The sequence below is a fragment of the Eretmochelys imbricata genome, chromosome 13, assembly GCF_965152235.1.
Source record: "Eretmochelys imbricata isolate rEreImb1 chromosome 13, rEreImb1.hap1, whole genome shotgun sequence".
NCBI lineage: Eukaryota > Metazoa > Chordata > Testudines > Cheloniidae > Eretmochelys > Eretmochelys imbricata.
Window position 1 is genome coordinate 16687924 of NC_135584.1, and position 12056 is coordinate 16699979.

Sequence of the window (12056 nt, forward strand, 5' to 3'; positions counted from 1 at the left end):
CCATCTTGCATGTGACTGGCTACCATGGGGCTCAGGCTGCCATGTCCTGTGAGAGTTGGGAAGAGTTACCATTGGAGCAGCTAAGTGGAGCCATGAATGAGCTGATCAATCATCCCAACTGAATTGGAAGCAAGTGTTTATTCTAGCCCCAAGGCCTATTTATATCATCTTCTATAGCTTTCCTTTAGGATCCAAGAGTGGGGAAAAACAAAACAACATTCAGCAACCTGGGGCCTCCCCAGCATGTGAGGAAACTAAACCTGAACTCCCTTCCCTGGCCTACAAACACCCCACGCCCTGACATGCTGTACCCACATTCCCACCCCCACTTCCTGACATATTGTACCCACGTTTCCACCCCCACTTCCTGACAAGCTGTACGCACGTTCCCACCCCCACCCCCTGACAACCTGTACCCACGTTCCCAGACCCACGACATGCTGTACCCACATTTCCATCCCCACCCCCTTAACATGCTGTGCACATATTCCCACCCCCACACATGCTGTACCCACATTGCCACCCCCACCCCTTTAACATTCTCTACACACATTCCCACCCCCACCCCCTGTACCCACATTCCCACCCCCTGACATGCTGCACACGCATTCCCACCCCCACCACATATTGAGTTTCTCACACAAGATAAGCACCGGCCCATTCGCTCCTTGTACCCGCTCAGACTCAGACCCATGATATCACACTCACACCCGCTGCCACTGCACTTGCCAGCCTACGCTCTGTGTCTTACAAAGACGCTTGCCATAGCATATTTTCTCACACACATACAGTTTGCATTCTCCTTCACATATATACACACCCTCTCTCTCTCCCTCCCTCCACAACATCCTCTCCTACGCATACACACATACAATCATATGCACCTCCACCTTCTCCCTCAGACATGTACACTCACATGCAAATAAGTCTATTATATTTTAGCGCTGACCGCTTCATCCCTGAGTTAGGACACAGTTCTAGCTATGTTGTGGTACCTGCAAATTGATGCCTTACTCAGAATCCTCTGGGCTGGTTTAACAACAGAAGTATTTATATGTAATATCGGAATGGGCTGTCAATCAAAATGCTGAAACAAGGTGACTGACAGCAGACAAATTATTGGAAGGAATGGGTTGAGCTGCATAACACAGACATGAATAATTATAGCTAAGTTATAGTATGTGGCATAAGGCATGTGATCCTCTCCTTAACTTGCACTGTGTGTGTATGAATGTGTGCATGAGGGTTTGTGAATATGTGTATGTCTGTGTGTGAGCTTGTGTATATGTGTGTGTGCATCTCAGCTCCTATCAGCCCCTCTCCAAATCTCTGTTGGGCCTGGTCTACACTAGAAAATTCAGTTGGCTTATCTACATCGCTCAGAGATGTGAAAATCCACCCCCATGAGTGGTGTGAGTAAGCTGACCTAACCACCAGTGTAGACAGCGCTAGGTCAACAGAAGAATTCTTCCGTCGACCTAGCTCCACCGCGTGGCGAGGTTAAATATGCCAATGGGAGAACCCCTCCCATCAGCGTAGGTAGCGTCTACATGAAGCGCCATGGTGGCACAGCTGCAGCAGTGCAGTTGTGCTGCTGTAGCCTATCAAGTGTGGACAAGCCCTTACTCTTTGGACTGCGGGCTGTTGCTTTTGGAGCACGCAAGGAAAAGCCTTCTCCCTTTGCTTCCCTGCTTTTATACCCTCCCACATGCTCTTCACCTTCCATTGTTTATGGGACAGCTATTTCCTTTTGCGGAGAGATAGCCAGTATTGTGCAACTACACCATTTACGTGAATAAAAACAGGGTGTTGTGGGACTTTGGTTTTTTTTTAAGCACATAAGAGAACAGATTCCTCCTGCTTTCACATGGGTTTTCATAGTGGTTAAATGATGGAATGGAAATCTCAGAGCGCAAATGCGTTGAATCCCTCAGGTGCCTACAGAATTGGAACTTCAAGGTGATTCCAGTAAGTTACAGCATCTTAAAGGGACACCTACAGGCAGATTAGGCTCCAAAGCTCAACTTCGTTAACAATACCATGAATGAACAAACAAACAATTTTACAAATAGTTTCATAAATTACTTGTTTGGATTTAAGCCTCTGGCCTCGCTGTACAGCATTTACAGCCCAAGCACTGTGGCATAGAGCTTGTGCATTAGAGCCAGAAAAAGGAAACAAAAACTGGAAACAAACAGGAAACTGACTAAGTTAGATTCACTCTCCCAGTTATGAATGAAAAACCAAAGGTTAACAAACATTGCGTGTAACAAAATCTACATTTGCTTTTCTTTCTAAAACAATCACTTCATTGTGAGTAACCAAAGGTGTTACATGGAGAGAAATTTGGAGAAAATATCTGATTCTTAACCTGACACCTGACATTGTCCTTTTAACCAGGTGCAGATACAGCTATCTAACACCTAACGCACATAACCCCTTCATCTTTGCTATTCATTCATTTTCTTGACAACTTAGAAAATGCCAGTGATCACAGGGTTAAATTTGACTCACATGCAGACATTTCATCGGTTACATTGATGCAGCTTTCTGCCCCCCTCCCAAGCCCACCAGATTCCCAAGCAGCCACAGAGGCCAGTTGAGGGGAACAAACACCAAAGCTTTGCCCTCTTTCATCAGGAAACAGGACAGGACTCATTGGCTGGCTCCTCTTTGAGTTATCCACATCCAGGGACGTGAATGGATACTGGGCTCTACATCTACAGGGCGGTCCAATCCTGCAAATTCACTGGGGCCACTCACATGTAAAGTCACTTGTGTGCTGGCAGGATCAAGGCCTAGGTCTGTTGCTGATTCAAATCTCTCGGGGCCAGAATTTCAAAGGCATTTAGGTGCCTAAAGATGCAGAGAGGTGCCATGTGAGATTTTCAAAATCACTAAGGCTATGTCTACACTGCCATAAAACACCTGTGGCTGGCCTGTGTCAGCTGACTGTGGCTTGCAGGGCTCTGGCTGCAGGGCTATAACATTTCAGTGTGGATGCTTGGGCTGGAGCCTGGGCTCCGAGACCCTCCTCCTCACAGGAGTCGGCTGACGTGGGTCAGCCACATGTATTTTCTTGCAGTTTAGACATATCCTCTGCGTCCAGATCCTGAAAGGGATTTAGGCGCCTATTGCCGTTCTGAGGAGCTGAGAGATAGGTGCTTTTGAAAATCACACCAGGCAGGTGCCTATCAGCATCTCTAAGCTCCTTAATACCTTTACGAATTTGGCCCTCAGTGCCTGCTCATTTGATCTTAACCAGAGCCACCCATATTAATATCGTTAATTTTTCAAGCAAATTCTGGCCTAGAATTACAACCAAGCCGTTGGTTGTAAAGGAAACAGAAGCAGAAGTTTATTCCTGTAAAGCCACTTTTTTATTGAGCATTTGGGTGACATTGATCCTTCGTTCTTTTCAGACCCTCCAAACTTTCTGAAACCTTCACCTTTAGTCTGAAACTTTTTGTTCTTTATCTGTGTTAAGTTTGAGCCATGACTCTTTTACTATTCTTGGCATGAGGGTGCAAAAGCAGTAGTTTTCCTCTTTTTAAAAAAATTGTGACCGCATTGTTTTTAAGGTGATATTTTAGCTGACCAGTATTGTCAATCAACTGAAATGCCCATCTGTGTGAAATTTCCCACCATCCTTCCCAGCCTGTGACTCATGGGTTTCTGGATTCTGGAAAGGGAGTGTTTTTTTCTTCAGGTTTCTAAGAAACTCCATTGTATTTTAGCATTTGTTCTTCTAAGGATGGGGGAGGGGAAGGAAATGAATTATTCCCTCCCTCCAGCTTCACTGGACCAGTGTAACCTCCCATGCACAGTGAAGTTGCATGTTGGAATAGAGAATGCTGGATGCTTTCAAATATCTGGAGAACTTCCCAGGAAAATGTATCCTCTCAAACCATAATCTTATCAGCACTCACACACCAAGTAGGGTCAAGCTGAATCAGTACGTGGCAAAAAGACCTCTCAGGTAAACCCGGGTGCTGCAAGGAGTAGTGTAGTCATTTCAGCTCTTGTCTGAGGCACTGCTGAACCAGTGCCCCAGCGTGACGCTAGGCAGCAATGGTTTGCTAGAGGCGAGTCAGTTGGAATCAGGCTTTTCACAAGCCGGTACTGAAGCAGTGCCCATAGGGGGCTCTGTGCTAATGGTGAAATTCAGGGGAAATATAAAACCAAACTCCTCACCACTTAGGTTATTAAATATTCTGTGGCATACTTTGTAAAAATAAGGATGTTGACCATGGCATCCTGGACAATTCCAGTATGGCCTTGTCTACACTAGACTTTTTGGAAATCTCCCATCATCACATTACCTCTGTGCAGCTCCACTGGGGGTAGCCAACGGTGGAGGTGGTAGTACGGATACATTCCAATTTACCAGCATTTTATATTCACTTTGCACAGATGTAAATGATGACACAAGGGCAAAAACGCCAGGAGCAAGGGAGTGGAGAATCAGGTCCATGTCCTGTTGAAAGAGGAGGCGGGGAAAGTGGCACATAGTAATATCGATTATTTGCAGATGGAAAAAATAGAAAAGCGGGGTACAACTCCTAATGTGGAATGACTTCCTTTTACTTTCTAGCTCAGAGAATCACCACACTTGGCGCAGGATTAGGCCCCAAAGATTTCCATTCTACATCTATCATGAGGTGTAACTCAGACTGGAATGCTCCAACTTTAAGAAAGATAAAGAAGCTTTGCCTGGCCAAAGGCCACAGTGCCAACTATCCACAAGATATGGTATGGAGCAGATTCCAATCAGTCAGCTCTTTAATATGAAGGCATGGCCTGTATGGATATTACAGGGGCTGGCATACAATGGAAATTCAGTCATAGAAGGTTACGGTTGGAAGGGACCTCAGGAAGTCATCTAGTCCAACCCCCTGCTTGAAGCAGGACCAATCCCCAATTTTTGCCCCAGATCCCTAAATGGCCCCTTCAAGGATTGAACTCACAACCCTGGGTTTAGCAGGCCAATGCTCAAACCACTGAGCTATCCCTGCTCCATCTTGAGCTGAGCAGCAGATTAAATTGCATACAACCTTCAGTCTTCACTGGACACAGCGGTATTGAAGATCTCCATGGGCTGGGCTGCATGTGTCTCATGGGTTGCACTGTAACTATCTCTGAATCAAAGCAACTAGCTTTTATTTGTAGATACATAATCATCTCAATTCATTTCCTGTCTATCTGATCTAATCTACTAGTCAACAAGTTCCCCTTGTTAAATATTCACCATTTGAGCCCTACCGCCTAGAACTATGACATTACTTCTTGACAAACACTGGTTTCCTGCACACACGGCTAATGCTGCTTCCTATCTATGTTTTAATTTCCACATACATTTACTTTCACAGAAAGATGTGTGCTTAGCTTTACGACCTCTGCATCACCTTTGAACACTGAAAGGTCCATGGCACTGTTTGGAAGCTTACAAATCGTGCTGTGTGAATGTACACTTAATCCAAGTAGTGTTCTGTATTCAGTCCTGTTTCTTGAGAGAAGTTTCGTGTGTGAAACTCAAACTTCCTGCCATAGAGTAGCGCTCAGAGTATGAGTATGCTGGGCAGGAAATTTTGCATAGCACAGAGGTATCTCTGGGGTCAAACGCATGTTTTAGCTCAATGGAATAATAATGGGCTCATCTGTCTTGCCCCTTATAGGCACAGATAGAAAGAAAAAGAAGCGGAAGAGAACTTATAGTCCATTCTTGTTGAAAATTTGACTAGCAATAGAAATTACCCTCATCACCTCATTGCAGCGATGTGCATTCCTAGAAAGTTCATGCCTTGGATCATGTACTTTTACCATTGCTTCCCCCCACCCCAGTCCCCGCCCTTAGCCAAGTCTATTAGGTGGTGTGGCCAAAACTGTGGTTGCCTAAAGTTAGACCCCTAAATCCAAGGTCTATTCTGGAATTGTCCAAGATATCATGGTCAACACTCTTCTTCTTACAAAGTGTGCCACAGAATATGGCTAAATAAGTGGCCTGACATTTTAGGCCATTTGGAGCTGCAGGTGTTCAATTCCTCTGAAAATGAGGCCAGTTAGTTGCCTGACTTTATGCACCTGAGTTTGAATATGGCTGCCCATGTTTATAGTATTAGTGTGATGAGGCATATTTTCATTGAAATCTAGGGCCTTCTCAAGGTTTGACCTGGGATGGACTCTGGAACCAGCTTATTATCTGGTTAGAGAGACAAGGTGGGTGAGGTAATATCTTTTACTAGACCAACTTCTGTTGCTGAAAGAAACAAGCTATCAAGCCACACGGAGCTGTTCTTCGGGGCTGGAAGACCTTGTCTCTCTAATACCTTGGGACTGACACGGCTACAAATACATTACGTATTTTCTAATTAGGCAGTTTCAATAGATAAATAAATAAATTCTGCCTCTCCAATAAAGCAGGGAAAGGTGATCAATGGCTATAGCCCCTCTTTAGAAAGTGGATTATTGCCACTGAATAGAAACTATCTCTTTAATGAAGTGCCATTACCAACAGGCTAATTGAGTAATGACATAATGCAGGCCCTTGAAGCTCTTTATAACAGGCTACCACTATCCTGCTACACACCACTGCTTCCTTGCCATGCCCCATTGTGCCTCCAGCATATTGTCAACAAGTGAGACTAATGTTCAACACCCTGGTCTTTATTGAAGCAACAGACAAAGTGTCGCCAGCATAACCCTGCGTGGAAAATCCAGAGGTGGAAGGGAACCCATATTAATTAGCTTGGGAGACGCCAATCTCCTCACATGTGAAATGTGAGCCTTTTTATTGAGAAAAGTAAAACAGGGCTCACATTGCTTTCAGTGAGCCCAGTAAAACAGAAGGTGATCCATAAGTATGTATGTTATGCTGGATTTAAAATACTTTCTGATGATTTTCTAGGCAGATCTCCAATAAGTTAGAACACAACATTGCTATTGTAAAGCTATAGTCTGACCCCAGTGAAACTTGTGCTTATTATTGTATGGCGGATATAAAATTTTTAAGGTCATATCATTATTTCTCAGAAGAAGCAGCTGAGTATCATATCCCAATGGTTTTGTTTTAAATGGACTGTCATTAACAGGGCACAGAATAAAGTTTCTAGGACTCTTATAGGGCTATTTCTGCAGCTGACTTTGAATGGCCATTCCTTTAAATTTCAGTGGATTTACACATCTGTTTGTTGTCCAGTGCATCATCCCCAAAGGTTCACAGGCCAGCAAAACACAAAGACTTCCTAACATATTATGTGAAAACTAAACTCAGCCAGAAAAACAGCTTGAACAATGGACAGATGCAGCAGTGACTGCCCTGAGAATCACTCAGACCAATTGAGAATGAAACATAAGAAATGGCCAGTTAATACCAAACGATATTGTGCTTGTTCTTTTCTCTGCAGTGGTTTAAAATCTGCAAGTGCCGCAAACTGTAGGACTCGCCCCACTCCTCATGCTAGTAACTGTTGTTTAAAACAACACTTGTAAAGAGATTAAATAAATAGTTTGAAGATTAGACAGTCCTAGAGGGATGTTGCTCCAACTAGGCTCATCTACTTAAAGAGGTTCTGATCCCTTCCAGCAGAAGATCAAGCACCGCCCAGGGACAATGAGCTAGGGATGACTTTTATTTGTTACGTCCTCCAGTAATGAAGATTTAATGCCTGATTTTTATACAACAAGGGGTGTAATTGTGCACCTAATTTGCACATGCAGATGTCATGGCTCCCCACTCATATGGATTCATCATGGTCATTTGTGCATGGAGTTACCCGATTTGCACATGCAATCATGATAACTGTGCGTGCAGATCAGGCATGCTCTTTCCATGCCCAATCACACACTGCCCATCCTTGGTGGCGTGCAAGGAGCTGCAGAGATGAGGAACTGCCGAGGCTGACTTTAAATGAGACCAAGAGTATAATCATATAGGTGTGGGATTTGTTTAGTGAGATGGAGGGCAAGTGAGTGGAGCAGGATGAAATTTTCTACTAAAGAGGGGCAAAGCCTGCTCCAAAACCAAAGAATAATTTCCAACATTGTAATAAAAAATGAATGCATCTGTTTAATGAATCCATCCCATTCTCTTTTATTTAATCTTTCATCCCCTTTTCTCTCGCATTCTCTTGTTTCACCTGTGCTCTCTTTCTATATATTTGTGAAGTTCTTTGTTTCAGTGTAAAGAATTGTACCCCACAACCCGAGAGCAATCCAATATTACCTCTTTATCATCTGATTAAAGATTAATTTAGGATTATTGTTCATTTCAATAGCACAGAGCCAGATAAACAACAGCTACACCTGCAGCTTGTTTGTGAATTTAACTCCTTATGGCCAACTGTTAATGGATGAAGTCTCTTGCCATAGACGTATGTTGACATGTAAGCTACGTTTAAAGCTAAACTAGTCCCTGCACCTGCTGCCCTTCTCAAAGAGCACGGAATAGATGCACAAATCTTTCAAACCCTCCAGTAATCACCAGGTGTATGAGAGGGGAAATCTTCAGGCTGATTTCTCTGCTGCACACTGTTTAAGACCATTTGGCTTGTTTTGCAAAACCCATGTTGTTCCATGCTCCAAATCATAAACATTGGCCTAGAGGTCCATTTGATTGACAGGTCTTTTGATGGGCTCTTGCCCTGATTCTGTTTGGGTTTTTTTCAACTTTTTCTCTGTAAGGTAAGAGCCAATGGGAGAATTAGGCAAATACACTTTGGATTTTGAGTTAAGTCAAAGTTTATGCTGCCTTCTTTTCACAGCAGGTTTGGAAGCCATGGGCCAGATCCTCAGCTGGTGTAAATCATCATGGCTCCACTGAAGTCAATGGAGTTACACTGAGGTACACCAGCTGAGGATCTGGCCCATTGTGGTTGCCTGTTTTTCTTCTTTGTTTTAATATTCCTTGGGAATGTATTGCTGGGGAAAGGAGCGGGGTGAAAAAAAGCCAGGGGCCTGAAATCCTCTCTCTATACACAGAGCAAGCACAACACAGCCCTCAGCAGAGCAAACTGCCCCATACTGCCCTGCCAGTGCATCTCAAGCTTGATAATAGAAGCATCACCTTAAGGGTGAGAGACATATATGACAATCCTGCCAAGGACCCGTAACTCCATGAGGCCCTGTAGGGATCTCCCACTGGTGCAGGGGGAACACTCAGACTCCAGAGCCATTCCTCGTCTGATTGCCTGGTGTGAGTGGGACAGAAGCAGCAAGGAAGTGCAGAGAAGATGGGGTAGGAGCAGAAGATTAGCACTGGGTGGGGGAGATTGCCAAAATTGCCAGGCACCCACCCGCACTGCAGGAAATTCCCGCTGCTGCTGGGGACAAGCTTCTTCAAAATTGCCCTCCCATCTCTCGGCTTGCTGCTGCACTGCGTCCTGCATTCCCCCTGGGATCTGGCACAGGAGATCCTGCAGGGTCCTCGGGAGTAAACAAACATACATTGGGAGGCAACCTCAGGTCCCAGGAAGGCACAGACAGCAGCAACGGCTACTTTTCCCAACCAGTTGTGGTAAGTAGCCAGAGACACTGGATATATACAATAAGGGTCAGAGACACCGGGATTGGTGGGGAGGTGGACAGAGCCACTGATTTTGTGAAGGTGGCAATCATTGTTGATGATGAAGCTGATGTGGTGAATGCTTATGGGTGCTGTGCTGTGCTGTGCTAAACTGGGCCTGGGTATTTTTCAAGCTCTCTTTTGCTTCTTACCTCTGAGACCTTGACAGGTGAAAGTGTTACAGCTAATCTGGGCCCCTCTGCCCACTAAGCCCCATTAATGTCTGTGCAGGAGGAGAGAAAATCCACAGAGCTTCAAAACCGCAGCATAAATGACATTCATAACCTTTTCTAATGGGCTGTAATTCAAATGCAGTCCTGGCTGCTAGTCCATGGGGAGAACTCCACAAGGAACCCTGAAGCTCAGCTGAGCATGAAAGGGGCTTGCTACGTTTCCTGTCTCCTTGGGTTCAAATACAGTCCAGTTCTTCTCCTGGTTTTTTTTGGTTTTTTTTGGTCTCTAAACCTCCCATTAAGAAGCAGAAATTCTCCTCATTGTGCGTTAGACACACAACATGTACCAAGTCCTTAGCTTTTGCATAGCACAACAATGTACCAAAATGCCCTCACTGTATTACTCGGCAATCTGCTTTTTGAGCCTCCTCTAAATCAGAAAACAGAGATTTAATTAAATAAATGGAAGGAGGGAGGGGAAGAATTGCATTCGCAAAATGACCATAGAGCAATTTCCATTACGATCCGCGGATTCTGAACTGTGCAAATAAAGTTGAACTTGGTGAAACATTTCCACCACATAAACCCATTCATCAAGATCCATTTAAAAACTAGCTATGTTGTTTGCCCCTACTCCTCCAGAGCATCACTCCTGTGATGCTTAGAAACCTTCTAATTTCCAGCCTAAATTTATTCACAGCCAATTGACGCCCATTTGTTCTTGTGCCAACATTGTCCTATAGTTTAAACAGTCAGTCCTTGTTGTAACTCTCATCCTTCCTTTCACACCTCTTATCCCATTCTTTGGTGTCAGCCCTGGGCGAAGCTGAATTTAGGGCCCAGTTCTGCCCACTTTCTCATGTACCTTACGGGAAGTAGTTTGATTATATGGAGAATATTCAGAGTATTCTGTGGGTGCAGAATCATGGGAGTTTTGGAGTTTGACACCAATTCCTAGAATTCCACTGGCTTCTGCCTGGCTTCCATTATATATCCCACAATATACAAAAAAATCCAGCATGCACACAGCCCAGCTGTAGAGCAAAGGATGATGGGATACCCACCCAGAATGACATGTACTTACTTTGCAAAATATCGCTGTCCTGTGGATGCAATGACAAGGATTGAAACTATTTAAATAGCTGTCCATACGTACACTTTTGCTGCGGCTTATGCCCGCCAATGCACTACAATTCAGTGTGTAGTAACCACCTTCCCACATGCAGACAAGGCCATATCCAGTTCAGCTGGTCTATGCACAAAAAGTGCCCCTGATTGAATGAAATTGATTTAGAAACAGGGAACAGAATAGAGCCTATTGATTGTAAGATCTTCAAGGCAGGGATCTTTTCCTCCCATGCCTTTGTAAAGTGCTTAGACCCTATTGGGTTGGTGACATACAAATAATATTAGTGATAATAACATGGTGGGTTTTTTAAACTATTTATTTATTTAGAAAGTTTTAACAAGTTGACAAATCCTCACCATGTAAATATCAGAAACAATCATTCCAACCGTTAGCTTTGGTGTGAAGAGACATTATACATTACTAGAGTGATCAGATCGTTCTATTTAACAGGTTGCTAAAAACTGGGTCAGGGCCTCAGGATCCAGCCCGTTATCGTGCGGAGAGCCCAAATTCTCCTCCCAGGTCTGCCAAGGAAACCTGAGCACTGCACCCACATGCTCTGAATGACCAGAGCAGCCAGGGGAAGGAGTGGGAAGAGGGTGTATTCACTGGGAGTTTTGCTTGAATAAGGTTGAATAAAAATGAAGTGAGGACCTCGAGGACTCTGCAAGAAGCGGGGGGGCGAGGGGGAGGGTACTTCTATAGGCAACATTCTTTTGAAGTAAAGTGAAATCCTAGAGCTTTTGTTTTGCTTAAAACTCTCCCATCTCTGACCCTGTATGGGGCAGTGTCATTTAGAGTAGCTTGGGGCACCAGAAGCTCCAAAGCTGTTCCTGGTTGTGGCAGTTTAGCGCATCCTTCTCTTGGGCTGCTTGGAAAGACACAGCTACATTAGCTGGCCCTGCTTTCAAATCAGCCTTAATTCACCCTGCGGGGGGTGAATACCTTTGGAAAGAAAATGCACTTCTTGGTTTTCCTAAGAGCAGGGAGGCCGTATGTCCTTGTTTGAAAGGTCCTTCAGAGTGAGTGGAGATTAAAACTGGGAGTTCAAACACATACTCTGTCAGTGTAACACAAAACACTTCCAGTGCAAAGGGAATGTCAATTCAGAACCAACAAACCCTGCTCACTGGGGTTCATGATCTTCAACAAGTGTAGCCCCTGGTGTGCAGGGGCCCCTTGTGATACCTGGAGT